The sequence below is a fragment of the Adiantum capillus-veneris genome, chromosome 8 (assembly GCF_014529385.1).
Source record: "Adiantum capillus-veneris isolate H3 chromosome 8, ASM1452938v2, whole genome shotgun sequence".
Taxonomy (NCBI): Eukaryota; Viridiplantae; Streptophyta; class Polypodiopsida; order Polypodiales; family Pteridaceae; genus Adiantum; species Adiantum capillus-veneris.
The window spans coordinates 161,714,617-161,731,612 of record NC_140938.1 but is presented as its reverse complement, the minus strand read 5'-3'; the positions used below and the strand labels follow the sequence as shown (position 1 = coordinate 161,731,612).

The 16,996-nt window shown below is 44.6% G+C and overlaps 1 pseudogene; it reads right to left on the bottom strand.

Moving 5' to 3' along the window:
• Positions 1-7,220: 7,220 nt before the first annotated feature.
• Positions 7,221-8,094, bottom strand: LOC147453268 (uncharacterized protein At5g64816 pseudogene; annotated as a pseudogene).
• Between the last annotated feature and the right edge of the window lie 8,902 nt (positions 8,095-16,996).

Sequence of the window (16,996 nt, the reverse complement as noted above, 5' to 3'; positions counted from 1 at the left end):
GTGACTGGGCATGCACAGTCTACGAATAGACTCACAAAAGTGTCAGATCACTGCTAATCTAGACCTGACTGAATTGACTGAACCCTGCAGTGGTGTAGCTTGTCCACAGACACATAGGGTTGGGATGTGTTACGTGACATCTACTCAAGGACATAGCATTTCTTTGGTGGCAACGACGGGTTGCTGATGGTAAACACACACCTTCTTAGGAGAAATTCTGGCGTGCTATTCGCAAGGCATTCGAGCCTGCCAGTGCGGATTTTCATGCCCGGTCCTCTCTTCGCCGCCTAGACAGATAGGTTCCTTGGCCGAGTACATCACATAGTTCCAAAGGCAAACTCTGGAGATAGAGACCCTAATCCCTCTTATAAACTTCACAGCTTTATCGACGGACTCGAACCCAACCTGAAGGACGATGTGCACAAATACAACCCTGCCACCTTGGATGATGCAATTGCCTATGTGGAGCGTCTTGGCGATAAACGGCGCCCTACACGGAATTTTCTCCCTGGTGAGAGATCGTCAATAGCGCTCGCTTTTCACAGCGCGATCACAGAGAAAGCTATAGCCGAAGTCAACATCAACAATCTCAGTTCAGACAGCAAGCCATAGCGCCTTATTCAACTTCAAGGTTCTATTCTCAAGATAGACAATCTCAAAGTAGATCTTCTTCAAATGCTCCACTTGATTGTGGTAAAGGACGTGATTTTTCTCAAGATCGGCGTTCAAATACTCAGCAAGGCTCTTCGTCAAATGCTTCTTCGACTTCAAAGAAGGATGGTTTATGTACAATTTGCGGTGGTGACCATAGATGGTATCAATGTCCAAAGAAACCAAATCCGTAAAAGAAATTCCAATGGACAACGAATGCTCGAATAATTTCGTTAGCACTCAATTAGTTCAAAAGAGGACTTGCACGCAGAGCTACAAGCATTTAAGGCGGATTCACAGGCACTTAGAGAAGAGGTCACAGCCCTCAAGCGAGAACTTGCGGATAGAGTAAGCAGTGGACTAGAAGAAGGGGAATTTCAGCCCTCGGTGATAGACGAGATCAAGGTCATCAAGGAGCAGGTACGGATGATCACAGAGGAGGAGAAACAGAAGGTGGTAAAGACATCTTCGTGGATGGATGTGATCACATAGAGACATAAGAAGGCGGATGAGGCCGAGAAATGGATAGAAGTCACTAAGAAAGGGAAAGGGAAAGAAACCACATCCGTCCCCACTCCTACAATCATCAACATGACTCTAGAGGAAGAACAGCGAAGGAAAACTAGAGCATTGCATATAAGAGTAACCGGTCTAATAGACCGAGATGATGTGGAAGGGGAAGTTGAAGAACTTCTCCACATGATGGGTAGTGAGGCTACTCATACAAAGGCGTGGAGGGTAGGGAAGAAGACACAAGGCAATGGGGAGACGTCAAAGGGGAGAGCTTTAATCATCCGTTTTCCATCCATGGAGGCAAAGAAGGACTTCTTGAAGAAGCGCCCTACACTAAAGAAAACGGGCATATTCCTTGGAGATGACCTCACTCTCACACAGCTCGCGCATATGAGAGAGGTAATGCCAAAGATTCAAGCGGCAAGGGAGAAGGGAAAGACGGCCTTCTACAGAGATGGCCGAGTGGTGATTATAGAGCGGCGTTCCACATGACGGTGCGAGACCTATGGGACCACACTCAAAGTTGCCACCTGGAATTGCAATGGATCTATGCGCCTTGATGTGGGTGCCTTTGAGGATAGTTTTACGGGAAGAGACATCGTCTTCTACTCTGAGACACATCAGGCACCGAGGCAATCTATGCCTCATATTAGTGGATATAGATGGGAGACAGCCTGTAGACAGGAGACACGATCAGCACACAGAGGGCGGGGCTCAGGAGGAGTGGCAGTGTTATTCAGGGAGGAGTTGCAGCCATTGATACATATAGCCCGCAGGGATGAGCAAGCTAGGTACATGTGGGTGAGATTGAGAGCGGAGACAGGCAGATATCTTTACATTGCTATTTGCTACTTTCCCTCGAGTACGTCAGTGTATGCACCACCCAGAGGACAGTCCCCCTTCTCTATTCTGGATGATGACATATGGGAGTTCTCTAGAGATGGTGACATCATTCTAGGGGATTTCAATGCTAGGACTGCCCATCATCAGACATTATTTTATGATACTTCAGAGGAGATGCTGAGAGAGTTGGATGTTGCAGAGACGGGCCTCTCCAGACTATCACAGGATGGAGAACACACTGAGTATGGACAACACTTGATAGACATGGGGACTGCACATGGATTGGTCATCTTGAATGGCCTACAGAGATTTCCCGCTGCGGGGGGTTTTACGTGCTTTCCACACAGACATGGAGCCAGCACAGTGGATTATGTCATGGCACAGCTGAGCCTCATCTCTAGTATCCAGGACCTTACAGTTGGACCCAGACCTGTTGGTGTGGCAGTGGATCATGCTCTTGTGTCGCTGACCATTTCTTTTCAGTTTAGTGTAGCACACAAGCGACGGGCAGCAGCCCCTACTCGCTACACCTTTACACAGGAGACAGACTCTGTATACATAGATGGGATCTACAGACGCCTGTGCACAGAGGATCCAGGGCGACCTTTGGAGGAGCTTACTACTATACTGACACAGACACTACATGATGCAGCAGCAGAGGCATACCCACATACCCAGCCTAAGCAGAGAAGCCATTCGGGAAGCATGCCCCAGAACAGCTGGTATGATGAGGAATGCCGGGACACTAGAGCTAGACTTCAGAAGGAGGTGCTTTTGGGGGACATCACTACAGGCAGTCACAGATTGACTTCCGACGCCTAGTGCGGCGGAAGAAGAGAGCTTTTTTGGCTCGCCTAGAGTAGGATCTATACCAGCTATTCTTGAGTCAGGACTCACGTGAGGCATGGAGGCTCTTTCATGAGCACTCCCCCCCCCCCCCCTGCCATCACTTCTACAGAGGCGTGGGGCCAGTATGCATCATCTTTGTACACAGTTCCTGAGCAGCCCCCCCTTCCCGACCCCTCCCGATCCATGCCCACACACATGTGCTTTTTTCACCGCTGAGATGGTGAGGAAGGCCATTGACAGGATGAGGATTGGGAGAGCATATGATCATGATGGCCTAGTGGCTGAGCATTTCACGCATGCCAGAGATTTACTAGCAGAGCGTCTAGCAGTTATGTTTAACCGTGCCATGTGTGAGGGCTTGCCTGATACTTGGAGCCTATCTACTATTGTACCCATCTTCAAGTCGGGAGACCCCATGGAACTTGGGAACTATCGCACTATCATGATTGGACACACATTGGCACGGTTGTACGCATCTATTCTTGAGCAGCAGCTGAGTAGATGGGCAGAGAGGGAGGGGATACGCGCAACCGGGCAGGCAGGTTTCAGGAGGGGTTTTTCTACTCTGGACCATATCTTGACACTCAGAGCCATCATTGAGGAGGGCAGAGCGCATGGGAGACGGATCTATTGTAGCTTTGTGGATTTCCGCAAAGCATTTGACACCGTGCCCAGAGCTAGACTGATGCGCAGATTACAACAGATGGGAGTACCCAAAGAGCTCATTTGGAGGGTCATGGCATTATACAGGTCAGTAGTGGGGCATGTACGCACCCCAGAGGGTCTATCCACACCGGTTTACTCCACTATTGGGGTGAAGCAGGGCTGCCCGCTCTCTCCTACTCTATTTGGTATGTATGTAGATGAGGCTTCTCACTACATTGAGAGAGATGGTGGTAGAGGTGCACAGCTCGCAGGGACATGGATTCCACTATTGTTATATGCTGATGATATTGTGTTGATCTCCAACTCTCCGGAGGGGATGCAACGTCACTTGGATGCTTTGCATAGGTTTGCCCAAGAAAGTGGTCTGTCCGTAAACCTTGGTAAAACCAAGGTCATGGTATTTAATACCACCCCACAGTGGATTAGGAGATCAGCACGTGCCTTCACATACGGCCAGGAGAAGGTGGAGTATACAGATGCTTACACTTACCTTGGAGTGCTTTTTAGTGGGCCAGCATTTTCATTAAGGAGGGCAGCAGAGACTAGATTGACCAGAGCCCATGCAGCATTGGGTAGATTGGAAAGGATGTGTTCACAGGTTCAGTTTCAGGAGCCTCGGACAAAGCTCTGGCTCTTTGACACTCTGGTGGCTTCTGCATTGCTTTATGGAGCTGAGATTTGGGACCTTCACTGGATCATCATGGGAGGACGGGCCGCAGGGATGGATGGGGGGACATGGAGAAGCCTCTGGTCTCTATGATCTCGCCGCTCATTAGAGCCAAGGCTTCAGTACCACGTGCTATTGTACGAGCAGAGCTAGCTGCCCCCCCACTAGTGGTTGAGGCGCTCACCAAATCTGTCTCCTTCATGCACCGCATATGGGAACTTCCCAAAGACAGATATGCACGCCTTGCACTTGAGTCCTCTCGACAGTTAGCCATGCAAGGAGATACAGCATGCTGATACGGGGAGACGACATCATGGTTTCAGATGCATGGGTTCAGCATAGACAGATTGCCCCCCTTCCAGTACTCACTGGATGCGCCCTCTCTGACTCTTACACAGTCCGAGGTAGCCAGGCTCATTCGCCAAGATTTGACTCAGCTAGACGCCAAGAGGACATGGATACAACCAGCACAAGAGCTAGGCATGAAGATGGCTTTCTACAGAGAGCATCTCCTCCAGCTTACGGAGGATGGTTTTGTGACGAGGCCCAACTACATGGACACCCACTTGTCTCATGGAATACAATGTGCTATTGGCCAGATTCGCACATCTTCACACCAGCTGCGGATCGAGACCGGGAGATACAACGGAATACCAGCAGAGGCCAAGACATGTCCCCTGTGTGACATCGAGCCTGAGACAGAGTTGCACTACACATGCCACTGCCCCGTCTACTACGAGATACGAGGCCGCTTCCATTTCTTGTTCAGAGAGGGCTTTGGACCTTTCGCTAGAGTCATGCGGTACGAGGATCAGAGATGCCTGGGTTTGTTTTTGCTCGAGCTGCGCAGACACAGAGAGAGCCTGATGAGAGGAGAGGCTAGCCAGTCTCAGAGACAGATCACAGACTTCTTTAGAGCTGCCACTAGACACCCAGAGGAGTTACTACCACAGCAGAGCCCGTCGCTTTACACCAGAGGCATACTAATCGACCGAGCGACTGAGCTAGGGAGATCCAGACGCCCACGACTGCGGAGGACTACACAGCATCGACGGAGGCTGCATCAGAGGATTCGGATCACTTTGGCTCAACATGCACTACGCCCGGTCAAACTACTGACCATGGAGGAGATTGATGAGATCCGCCAGCGACCGATACTGGATCTCCTATGATTTACCCATCCCAGCTAGTTGTTTAGCTGCTTAGTCCACACCTAGCAGTTTAGGATTCCATAGTATTTTATTGTCATTTTGTCATTCTGTCATTTTGTCATCTTGTTACTCTGACTTTGTATCAGATCCACCACATTGTAACTTTCTGGTCTCATAGGTCACTTTGGCCTTTTGAAGACGTTAATATAACATTTCATTTCATTTCTCTCTCTCTCTCTCTCTCTCTCTCTCTCTCTCTCTCTCTCTCTCTCTCTCTCTCTCTCTCTCTCTCTCTCTCTCTCTCTCTCTCTCTCTCTCTCACGTTGTAGATGGTATTGGAGTTCCAAAGGGGGTTCCAAGCTAGCATTTAGAGACTTGAATGTGGATAGGCTCAATGTATCCCCTTTGCAGTAGGCTCATGAAGTGTCACTTCAGCTTCCTTGATAAAGCTTTAAGAGTTCCTATTCGGCTCTTTGCGGATGTTGTGGTAGACGAGGCGAGGATTGTTCATCTTCTTGATCCTCAGTCACAAGACATTTGCATCATGTTGGCTTCTGGCATAGTGAGCGTACCTTTGGAGTATGTTTGCTCAGGCCATGCTCAGGCCACTCCCGCTGGAGGTTCAATCGGCCTCCTACACATTTTTTTACTTACAGCTATCGATGACATGTCTCACAGTGTGATGTGGAGTTCTATATCTACCCTCATAATGTCACAATAGTCTGAACTTACGAATATTCTCAAGAATACAAAAGCAAGAGACAAAAGAAAACAGAAAAGGAAAAACTATCACTTTATTTGATACTAAACAAAACTTGATAAAAAACAAACCATTATTCGCTTCAAAACGCTTTTAGAAAAGGCATAAGCGAAATAAGCAGTGGAGTTCTAGTCTATATAGTTGCACATGCTTCTAAGCCTGATAGACACTGATGGCAGTTTTAGGATCCCTTATAACTACACATTTGTTATTTATGGAGAAAATTGTCTAACATGGTGCCCTGCTAGGATTACTTTTGGGAGCAGCTTGTTATGCTGCATGTTAATATGGTGGTTTCTATTTTTTGACTTGACTTGTTAAATACCTACATTACTCTATGGCCCAGCTCCTTGGACTATGCGCACACCAAGGATCTAAGAGGGGGTGTTAAGAGTATTGATGGATCATCTCCTTTGTTGATGTCAAGATCTTGGGAGTGAGGGCTTCTTTGTGGCTATGCTTGACCTTGTGAGGCTAGACTCTCTCATGACAACATGCATGTCCGAACAAAGCTGACGTGTCAAGTCCATCCTACTGAGCTGGCGTGGGAAGTCCATACTGCTAACCTGGCATGTTTCCGTATTTTGCGGTGGAAAATCCACTGATGACGTGGCGGTAGACTTTGGCCATATTGACTCCGTGTCTACCGTGTGGATCCTCTCTCTTAGTTTCAGGTTGTGTTGAAGCATTAAAGTCTATTCCAGTTCTATCTTTCAGTTGGCACGTGGTCTTCTCTACGCCACGTGCCAACTACAGTTACACTTGTCAAGTCTCCCTCCTCCAACCACCTGGCATCCAAAGCTAGATAATTCCTAACTTCACTGAATATCTTTAGATCAACTTACTCTTGACCTCCTTTCAGTCTCAAATCAATTTAGTCAAATTGACAATATGGAAAAACTTAAAACCAATCGACAATACACTTAGAGCAAGACACAAACACTCACAATCAACCAAACTTGCTTTTCTGAAAAGGATGATATACAAGCACTTAAATCATGTACCTCAATCATTGAAACTGCACTCTCAATTAATTATCAAGCTGGCTAAATTAACTGAACCTGTGTCTTACCTTCTCAATCATAGATAGCATGAACTTGCAAAAAGAGCATAAGCGGTATCAAGTGAATGAACCCCTTGTGTATTGCAGCCACTTTGAACAACAATGGATCACATCAATTGACAAGGACCTAGTGTTAGTCCCTTCTAAGTGAGGGGTTGAGCCAGCATGTGCACATTGAATGTCTGGGTTAAAAAGATAACATGAAATTACTTGATCTCAAGGGCTGGCTGACTGAAGCTGGAGGCATTGATTCTGGCAACGGCGCAAGCAGATATCATTCCAGTTGGAAATGTGGTGCTGATTGGAACAGACAGCACCAGCACAAGCATCGGAGCAGGCATCAACTTGAGACGCACCACAAACCGTGACACAGGTGTTTGATGGATTTGGATCCTTGGAAAAGGCCCCAAGCTTGTTGAGCAACCTCTTAGACGCACACACGCGCTCACAGACGAAGATGTTGCTATCATCAAACACGGCTGTAGAAGAGGGAGCTAAAGGTTTGTCGCGGCCTCTAATACCATTGCTGCCCTGTTTCTGATGCTCCCCTCTCTTCCGTCTCCTCCCCACCCTCCACACATGCTGCACGGCCGCCGCTGGTAAGGCAGCCGCGATCACCCCCCACCACCAGTCCACCATGCTACTGAGTATTAACAGTCACGCCTGTGAATTTGTTACAGACTAGTGTTTAGTACTCGATAAATTTTCTTGGTCATTTGCCACCCCCGCACCCCCACCAGTATGTCCCTACGATTTCAAAAAAATCGTTATTATATCGAATCTGAGAGGATGCGCAGCTATCAAAAGCAATCGATGCTGCTTCTGCCGGCGCTCTCCTCAACACCAAGCTAGGCGAGCATTCCTCCTGTACGTTCAGCCTTTGTTGGCGGCATGAAGCTGAGCCGCAGGCGTTGCAGGTGGACGAGGGCCTGGGAAGAGGTCAAAAGATTTTTTATATAAAATAAGAGGTCCGATTTAAACTCACGAAAAACGGCTGGCTGAATTGGTTAGTTTGAATTTTGCTCACCCGGTTCGTCAGAGTTCAAATCGGATTAAAACGGATTTGAATTTTGTTGCTCTGTGTACGCAAGCCAGGAAATGAGTTACAATGTAGGATCTCAAAAGATTCCTGTACAATATAATAGCAAACCCACCAGTGACACGATCTGAAGGGTGTCGTACTTTGTGCTATTACAGCCAAGTCACTTTGACTTTATGCACAACCTGCTACTAAGGCTACGTCGATTGAATCTATGGAGCGGCCAATCCTTTCTTCAACTTATCCAAGGTCATCAACCACAAAAACAAGATACTCAAACTAAGCAAGATTATTGATCCTACTCGGTAACTAAGTGCAGAGTCCACCTCAAGCAAGATGCTCTAACGGTTTACTCTCATTTTTCCACTTGTATGTTGCTACTAATGGAGGGCCTACCTCAAAGGAGACGCTCTAATGGAACAAAGTTAACTCACTCGTCTCAAGCAATTCCTTTCAAAAATTGGAATGCTTCTTTCTAATGCAGATCGGTCAAGAGATTGATGAGCATTTGGACTTGCCTGTGATTGACACGACAAAATATTGGTGCCGTGTGTTTAAGTACGTGGGTGCATTTACTCTTCACATGTAGAGTAAATCCCAAAAAAGGTGCATTTCTTCGTTAAAGAAGAAGAGCGGTATATGGAGTATCTCTCCTTAACATAATGGGATCCTTAAAACTTATGGATGTTGAAGTGTGCTCAATCATGTTGCACAAGGATTGCACTAACATCCCTCTACTTTAAACTATGTTCCCTAACGGCAGCACATTGCTTCTAACTAGAGTAGCCAAACATGATCCTAAATATGATCAAGGTTAACTTCAAACTGCACACTCGTAGTGTCGTGTTGTATTTATGTTAATAAGAAAATTCAAAATTAGCCACAATCTTGTACGTGCTCATAGCCATATATTAATAAAAATATGTGTAGCACCTCATACGTCTTTATTAATGACAACACTCATATGGTTGCAAATTTTGCTAACTGAGTACAACAAAAAATGATCGACGAATGATCAGGCTAAACACAAAATTGCATACTCATAGTGTCCTAGTTGGATGAGAATGTATCTTGGTTTGAACAATTAGCAAGCAATATACTCACCCTTTTGCTCCACTACCTCGTATAGGTACTTACAAAGAAATTGGAAATTTTGTAACAATATCACTTAATTGTAACACATTGAATGCCCCATACTATCGATATATCACAAAGAGAAAGATTGACGCAAACAACCACTTTGCTACTAGCATAGGTTAAACTTGACACACACCGTATACATAGCCTTGCTCAGTGAAACTTGAATGGCCCGGCTAGGCTCAAGGAGAAAGCCTAGACTATTCAAATGATCATATAAGATTTATTAAATTGACATCCATCATAAGGTTTATAGATTGCCCAAAAAAAAGCTTCTTGAGCACGTTGCTAGAGGTAAAATTTTCATTTAAAAAGTCACCCATGTGGAAGCACTTTGCTAAGGTGATAATCAGTCGTAGATAAGATAAAACATCATCTTTTATGTGCATAGAGAATAGCCAAACTCAACCATAAATGAGTTTTTGCTCGTCTATAGAGACAAAATGTTGTGGAAAGAAATTATCTAGCATCCAAAAATATACTAAAAATTGTATAGAGGGAAAATAAATGTCGATCATCAAGCTTTTGTGCATCGTTTGAACAATTCTATAACATCTTTGTGCCAAAAATCATACTTAAAAACTTGTGGATATATGTACCTTTGTGCATACCTTGCACAACTACACTAGAACTACTTAAAAAATCAACCTTGCAAAACTACATTGTGTATAGTAATATACTTAAGTTTCATCTTGGCACATGGTGGCTTGGCCATTGCTTTTACTCACTCTAACAAATCTATTTTGAGAAAAGAAATCTTATTTTGTAATCTTTATAGACCTGCCACCCACAATTGATAATTATCAAGAAGGCCAAATCTCTCTCTCTCTCTCTCTCTCTCTCTCTCTCTCTCTCTCTCTCTCTCTCTCTCTCTCCCCCCCCCCCCCCAACCCTTTAGTTTTCTTTATTTACCATCATTCAACCCCTCTGCTTCCCATTGTGATCCATATCTTTAGTTAACTAGAATTGGAGCTGATCTCTTCAGATAGTTGATTCCAGTGTTAGAATTTAAAGCTAGTGGTAAGTCGTCAGTTCAGTCAGTGAAACTGGAATAGAGAGTGGAGACTGGGGACTGAAATAGTTATTTGAACTGAAATAGTATATTGAAATAAGAGACATACTGGACAATTGGAAAAGTGTTTGCAGTTTCAGATTCATAGTTCAGGGACAATTAGTACAAGGTGTAACGGTTTGAAGCTCAAATGATTACAACAGTAATGATTACAAGGTGAAGTTACAGGCGAAGAGATTGTAACTCGGAAAGTACTTGAAAGCTAAATCCAAGAGAACTAAGAAGTAAGAAGCCCGGTTACAATGTAATGGGTCCTATTTATAGCCTTCCAAAAGTTACTGTAGTAACTGACGTGTGACTGATCCACGGTTCGGCTTTCTAGGAGATAGTTCCCACCTACTGGGACTGTCTTAGCCTTCTACATCCTTCCCTCCTTTCTTGAATTTTAGTATAACTCCAAAATTTTTGAAAAATAAAATCCACCGCCTGATTCTGAATTGGTTTTGAGGAACCCATATGGATTTCGCTATTGTGGCCCAAACCCTGAACCCTAAACTCATTTGTCTGTTTGCTGAGTTGGCCTATGTTCCTCATGATAGTACCCCTGTGGAGTTGCTAGCTCTTCTGGTATTGCTAGCTTTATACCATACATCATGCTTGTTGAGTGTTTGACACCCCTATAGTTGTAATTCCAAGGGTGCCCAGCCAAAGAAATTCCAGCGCCTTACTGGAAAAATCCACCGTTTGATTCTGAGATGGAACTACCTAGTATCCTTCCACTAAACCACCTTCCTCTTGCCCTTCTTTTGTGCTTTGCCCTTCTTCTGTGCTGGTGCTTCAGAAGTTCAGTGCCAGCATTGTCCTTCTAGATAAGTCGATAAATGGCCTCCTGCTCAAGCTGATCCCGCCTTGCAGTGAACATCTCCAATTCATAAGGCGTAAGAGGATTATATGTTTTGGTGTTAGGATCATACAGTGTGCGTCTACCCTTTGTGAGACGGCATCTGGCCAATTTATGACAATGCGAAGCTGTGTGGATCCATCCTTCCGAGAGAAGCCGACTTGTTTTAATCCTAGCTTCAAAGAGGATCTCAGCCATTTGTCTATATTGTGGCCCCATACCTGGTTTAGCTGTAATATCCTTTTCAGGGATCTTAGAGGACTCCACAGTAAGTTGAAGCAGCTGATTTGTGATCTTGGTGAGACCTTTAAGCTGGATCTTCCATTGTCCCATACAGAGCTTGACCCTCTGCATTTCTCTTTGCAGTTCCAAGACATCATTTAGTTGGAGAGCATCATTGATTAAATATTGTAACTCCTATTTTCTTGGATAAACTATGTAATTAATGAGCCGAGGCTACAAGCTTCCAGATTGTATCAACCTATCATTACCCAGCTTTGGTAGAACTTCCAAATTATTAGTTTGACCACCAAAAACCTTGGCTAAGGTATAAAAGCCAATTTTTGTAAGTTAATTTCAAGTTTTTGGATAAGGAAATACACAGCATGAGCTAACGGCGCTCACTCCTCTCCTTCTTGCGCTTCCTACTCCCTCCCCGGTTGTCACATTGCAGTCGCATTTGTTGCATTGCAACCGCAGGTAAGAGCTCTATGCATTGACGTAAGCACAACACAGTAATTTGTAGCTTTTGGCGTCGCCGACCCGTGGCCTAATTTCATCATAACTAGGAATTTACACTTCCAAATCAAAAACTAAGCATAGGCGGGGTATTGGGACATCATTGCTAAGCATTTAGATGCATTATGGGTCAAAAACGACTAAGTCGAAATTCCATTGTTGTATATAATTACGATTTTGGAACTTGACGTAAAGTGGGGTATGAGACCATCAGCATGTGTGCTTAGATCTTATAAACATGTCCTAGAAGTTTCGTTACGTTTGGATGTCATTTGATACTGTAACGGATGTGATTTGTTTGTCGCTGAGCGATTGGCTTTTGGTGATTTCAGTCATTTGAGTGTAGCTTGAGTTAGATGTGAGTTGTTAGTTGTTTTCCAAGAGATTGACAACCTCTTGTAGCCTCTATGCACTAGTCAAGTCAGCTTCGTCCCATGGATTGACAAATTAATTGTGGTTCTCGCTAATAGTGCAATAAGATAGAATGGTGATGTTAGACATGCGTCCCATAAACGCCAAACATGCGCTTAGCCAAGCAGGTTTTTGAAAGCATCATAGCATTATTGATCACCTTGTCACTCTTCGAGTTCTTATGGAAGCGTCTCGATTGAAAGGAAAAAAGTTGTATTGTTGCTTTGTGAATTTCAAGAAAGCTTTTGACATGGTACAACGAGGAAATCTTTGGAGATGTATGCAAAGCCTTCAAGTGCTGAGAGAATTTATGCATGCAGTCTTTCGCATCTACCAAAAGTGATATGTCGACTACGTATGGGAGATGGAATTTCAAAATATTTTGCAAGCACCATTGGTGCCAAACAAGGATGCCCACTTTCCCCAACCCTCTTTGAGCTACTCATTGATGAATTGGAATGCATGGTTCTTGATTTTATGCAACAAGAAGGCATAGAAGAGGTTAAGATCGGAAATGCGGTGATCATGTTTTTGCTTTGTGCCGATGATTTAGTGCTCTTGGCACATACCTTAGAAGATGCACAAAAGCTTATGAGTGTCTTGGAACGCTTTTGACTGGCATAGCGGGCTGATCGTGAATGGATCCAAAACCAAGGTTATGCTTGTAAAGACCCTCAATGACAAAAATCCATGCATTGTATACAACAATGAGCAACTTGAAGTGGTAGATAGCTTCAAGTACCTTGGCCATGAGGTTCCATCCAATCATAAATGGAAGGATTGCGCAATGTGTCACTTGGAAGCCAGAAAGAGTGCTTATTATGCATTTGAGAACATGTGCAATGCTGGAGAGATCAAGCGTTGGGCTCTCAAAAAGTACCTCTTTGACACATTGGTGACACCGGTGTTTCTTTATGGAGTGGAGTCGTGGGGTGGTAGCATCGGGAAATCTACTTGGAAAGAGTTTGAGAATGTCCAAAAGAGTTTTCTCACCAACTTTCTCCAAGTCAAGACACAAACACCCTATATTCTCTTACTTCTTGAGTTTGGATCGCTTCCCATTGAGGTCTTGGGCATGCAAAGGGTTGTGAAGTACATGCTTAAGACATGTCATAATAATCAATATCTAATTCTCCTAAATGACTTTCTGATATTAAACTGATCATTTAATGTGGGGAAGTGCCAGGGGAGAAAAGGTTAGAATATTGGTGAAGCTAGCAGACCGGCCACAATAGGGATCCAAAGGAGGGAAAATAGGGATCCAAAGGGGGGGGGCCATCTGCAAAAGAGCCATGTGCAACAATGGGCTAAAAAGACCCTAAGGTTCAGCCCATTAAGACTTCCAAAATGCTAAGGTTCCAAAATTCAAAGGTTGTGTCCAAAGGTCAAACCTAGAGGAAATTGGATGCTTTGTGTGTGTAAAAAAAGTATTTGCATATCCCTACATGGGAGGGGGCGAGCCCTAAAGGTAGGGTATGAGAGAGAAAATCACACACACACACACACAGGCTCCCTTTACACAAAGGAAATGAGGGACACATGTCAGCTCCCTAGGCCAGATGCCCACAAGGTGTGCCCAGTTTCTATTGGATGACCCTTGAAGTGGACCAATGAGAATTAAGCTAGAATAAATCTAGTTTAATTAATTTAAAAACATTTAATAAAAGAAACCAATGAGAATTAAGTCTCCTAGAAGACTATTGGGCAGTCTCCCAAGGGGTCCAATGAGCATTCAGGAGCCCAATGGCTTGCCTGATTCCTATTGGCCAGGAGGCAAAGGGGTCCAATGAGAGTTTAGTTTAATTATTTAATTACCTAAAGCTCTCACAAAAGGGGAAAGGGGGACACGTGTCAAAAGGCTATCACTTATGCTGCTTAATGGTCATTGGCTTGACTTGGGGAGAGCCAATGAGGGCTCAGCAAGAGCAAATAGCAAGAGGGCTCGCCCAAGAGAGAGAGGGGGCTGACTTTTGCAAGGCATTATCACACACACACTCACACACAGTCTATGTGTGAAGCAAAGAAGACTATCTCTTCCCAAGCTTTAATGGAGATCTCATCACCTACTCCAAGCTTGTGAGATAGAAGCCTACATCAACACTCTCTTGGCATGTGGATGCAAATCCAACCAAGAGCCAAGCTTCAATGCATGCTCATCTCCTCTACCAAGCTAATTACTAAGCTAAGCTATGCTAATATGAGTGATTATGTGAGGAGATGCACATCTTTCTCGTAAGATACTCCTTCTTCCTCTCAATCTACTCTCATACCCTACTAGCTCTCACCATCTTCGAAGGTGTGTGAGGTCTTGGGTCTGAGAACGGGGATAATTCAAGTTGTGTTTGCTAAGTGTTTTGCTTAGTGCATGAAGCTTTCATCTTCATTGCACTAGCTAGTCTTGAAGGAACACAAAGAATTGTATTGTACAATGTCTCTCTTGATGGGAGAAACCATAATACAAATCCTTTTGGAGGGGGGACCGACTCCATGCAAATCCGGTCCTCAAATGTTGTCATTAGCTTAATTTCTCTCTCTTTTGAAAGTATTGTCGATGCTATCTAACTAGGTGTTATGCTTTTTGTTGCTCTCTCCACCCAAGCACTCTTGTAATTCTCAATAGGAATCTATTCTAATGAAATGCCCACTATGTTCATGCTAATTTCCGCTACACATAAGTTATTAGGGCATTAAATGTTACATTGGTATCAGAGCTCAAGGTTTCTCTTTTCTTTCTCAAGAAGGGAGGTCCTCAAGCTAGCTACAAATGGTTGGTATTATTAATTGCCTGTGAGTAAGTAGAATAGGGATTTTTCAGCCTTGCAGTGCGCCTGCCTTCGTGCAGTTAACGGGGCATCACCGTCGAGAGATATGGTCTTAATAGTGGAGTCCTACGGGGCTTGCCTACGGCTTAACCACTATTGAGCTATTAGAAGCTTGATAGGAGCCGTTGCTGTTTTGGTGTCGAAAGACCCTCTCTTCTATTCCTTGCAATTAATGGTATTCGAGCCGCGGGTACAATAGCTTGAGTGCTTTTTCTAAAGGGGTAAAGAGGAGTAGCAACTAGGGCTTGAAGTGCCAAAGTACACCTAAAAAGTTTACACCTAAAGGTTGTTAGAATGGCTGACAATAGTAAAGAGAGTGAAATTAATGTTGATAGCTTTGATTTTGCTCATGAGCAAGCTACTAATGATGCTTCAATGCTTGTTAACTATCTTGTTACTAGACTTCAACAAGCCATGGGCAATCCGTCTCTCCAAAGTGAAGTGCAACGGCAGCTCCTTGCTCACGGGATTCTCCAAGCTCATCACCATGACGAGAGAACACCTAGGAAGCCTCCTTGTGAGACTACCAAAAGAGGTCTCTCTCCGATTCGGGAAGAAGAAGAGAATCCATACGAAGGGCTCAAGAATTTACTTCTTGATGATGCATCTCCTTCCCAAAGGAGAACTCAAGAGCCTCCACCGAAGGAACGAGAAAGAAGCGAGTCTCCCGCCACCTCGGCGGAGATGGCTCCACAAAGACGGCGGGCTAAACGCTCTCCATCACCACCAAAGCGGAGAAGACCATCACACTCTTCTCCACGCCATAATTCAAAGAGGGATGATAAAAGCAAGAGAAGAAAAAGGCGAGAAAGAGGACACCCTCTTCTCCATCTTCTTCATCCTCTTCCTCTTATGAAAGCTATGGTGAAGACGACAAAGATCAAGACAAGAAAAAGGCGAGAAAGAGGTCACCCTCTTCTCCACCTTCTTCAAATTCTTCACCTTCTGAAGAAAGTGATGGTGCAACCTTTGAACCATCAAAAAGAAGAGGCCATAGGAAATCCTATGCCGCATGGAAGAGGTCATCCAAGCTGAAGAAATTCAAAGAGGGAGGGAAGAGCATCTCTTTCCTTACCTATGATGGTACCTTTGGTGCTACGGACAAAGTCTTGGCCTTTATCCAACAATTCGATGCGGCGTTTGGAGATGAGGTCTTCACAGAGTCCTCTAAGCTACGCCATGTAGCTATGCACTTTCAAAAGTCCGCCAGACAATGGTGGTCTAGCCTACGATCCAACAGTGAAGCTCCACGAACATGGAAAACTTTAAGAGCTTCCATTATGAAGCAGTTTTTGGCCGCCGATGCCAAAGACAAAGTACTCACCGCATGGCGAAGCTTAAAGCTCTCTCCCAATGAATCCATCCACAAATATGTAGACAAGTTTTGGGACCTACAACTCAAAGCCACTGTCTTCAAAAAGTTGGATTTTGGAGAGCAAAAGCAACAATTTTGTGCGGGCTTAACCAAAGAAATGGCGGAGTATGTCAACTCCCAAAGGCCACGTACCATATCGGCAATAATACACCACACTATGGTGGCCTCTCGAATCAATTTCCAAATGGGGGCTAAAAGAAATAATAGCCCCCGGAAAACAAGGGTTCCAATGAGCCTAAGGGGAAGGACAATGTCCAAAAGTCTCCTAAGGGCAACTCCAACAAAGCTTAAGAGAAGGGAGTTTACAAAGGTAAGAATAAACTCTCTCCTGAAGAGCTTGAGCGTTATCGTAAGGATAACCGGTGTTTCAAGTGCGGCGAACAAGGGCATGCGTACCG